This window comes from Peromyscus leucopus, chromosome 6 (assembly GCF_004664715.2).
Source record: "Peromyscus leucopus breed LL Stock chromosome 6, UCI_PerLeu_2.1, whole genome shotgun sequence".
NCBI lineage: Eukaryota > Metazoa > Chordata > Mammalia > Rodentia > Cricetidae > Peromyscus > Peromyscus leucopus.
The window spans coordinates 76009467-76011601 of record NC_051068.1 but is presented as its reverse complement, the minus strand read 5'-3'; positions in this window follow the sequence as shown (position 1 = coordinate 76011601).

The following is a 2135-nucleotide window of genomic DNA, read 5'->3' as shown; positions in this document are numbered from 1 at the left end:
TCTAACTCATGTCTAAGGTATAACTTAGTCACCAGTTTCTTGATTTATGTAGGCACTCTCATTTCCACTAATTAATTCAGTGGGTTTGTTTGAAAGGCTAGCACAGTCTTAGATCTTCTATTTGAGGTGTTCTCTATTCCCAGCAGTGGCAGAGACAGTAAAAGACAAGTTTGTATTTGATATGCTCAGGAAAATAGCCGTGTGGTTATCATGGTGAAGTCGGAGTAGAACCTTGTCATCTCCCTGCAGGCCATTAGGAGGTCTTCTGACTTCTGCTCTGGGTGGGGTTCTATGTTGTGGGGTTCTAGAACCTGATTGACATTTAAATGCAAACTTGGCCTGACTGGGAAATGAGGCCGTAGGTAAGGAAAGAAGTGGGGAGGCTGGGGCCAGAAGATAAAAGAGATGCCAAGAAAGGGCCAGGTCCCAGATACATTCTGAACGTGAATCCAGAGGTTTGCGTTTGTGTTTAGAGTGAGAGAGGAGACAGAGACAGCCTCAAGGAACTGAGGAATGGAGTTTCTGTTGCTCAACTCAGAGTAGGAGGGAAGAAACCGTGTGTGTGTCTGTCTGTCTGTCTGTCTGTCTGTCTGTGTGTTCTCACATGTTGCTGATGAGGAGTGAGGAAGTCAGTCTGGAGGTGTGTGTGTGTGTATGTGTGTGTGTGTGTGTGTGTGTGTGTCTGTGCCTTTCTGTCTGTGTCTGTCTGTCTGTCTGTGTGTCCTCACACATTACTGGGGAGGCATGAGGAAGTCAGTCTGGAGATGTTCACCGTGTCAAGCCCACCATGAAGACAGTAGAAGATAGGAACATTGGGAATTCACTGGAGAAGTCTGAGCTGATGCTATACAACAGGAGTCGTGACACAGGGGTGACATTACAATCTGGGGCACTAGCGAAAACTACCCAAACAGTGTAGGTGGATGGGTGCCAACAGTTCTGGAAGAGATGACTGAACTTCACGGTTAGGGGGAGTTAAAATGGTGTAGAGCACAGTCATATTCTATTAGGTTATTTTTAGCCCCTTTGAAAGCCACCCATTGCCTGCCTCAGTGTCAGACCTAACACTACCCAGTCTTAGGTATCTTGTTATAGAAACAACAACCAAAAGTTATGGTAGTAACTTCGGACAAGAACCATGTCCATGCAGAAGTGAGAACAAAGGTCTAATTGGACTGGACCCAAGACAGAATGGCAGAAAGGACGTGTGGAGGATAAGAAGAGAGATCCCTAGAGTGTTGCTGAAGAGAAAACAGAGATAATAGTTTGTAGCTGGAGTTTTCCTGCCTTGCCCACAGTCAGGACAAATCTCTCTTACCTGCCAGTCCCACAGCCACTCAGACCCAACCAAGTAAACACAGAGACTTATATTGCTTACAAACTGTATGGCCGTGGCAGGCTTCTTGCTAACTGTTCTTATATCTTAAATTAATCCATTTCTATAAATCTATACCTTGCCACGTGGCTGGTGGCTTACCGGCATCTTCACATGCTGCTTGTCATGGTGGCAGCTGGCAGTGTCTCTGACTCAGCCTTCCATTTCCCAGAATTCTTCTCCTCCTTGTCCCGCCTATACTTCCTCCTGCCTGACTACTGGCCAATCAGTGTTTTATTTACTGACCAATCAGAGCAACACATTTGCCATACAGAACATCCCACAGCAATAGTTTTGTTGTTTGGTTGTGTTTTGATTTTGTTTGCAGTGATAACAACCCATAGACAGGGTCTTGTCCAGGAGTGACATCCTTGGGCAAGTGAGGGGGTGTAGTCCAATGGCCGAGGGAAAGATTGTTATTGGGAGCCTAAAATCATCCACAGAAAGGAAATCACAGTGCAGGATAAATGGAAATGTGATGGTGCAGCTGTTATGAGATATTTGATTACACTGTGTAAAGACATGTCACTGTGATTGGTCTAATAAAAGGCTAAATGGTCAATAGCTAGGCGGGACATATAGGCAGGACTTTTGGACTGAGAGACTCTGGGAAGAAGAAAGGGCAGAGTAGACAGCCAGATGCAGAGGAAGCAGGACATGCGGGAGGAGAGGCAAAAATCCATGAGCCACGTGGTTTAATAGAGCACATAGATTAATAAAAATGGATTAATTTAAGTTATAAGAGCTAGTTAGAAACAAG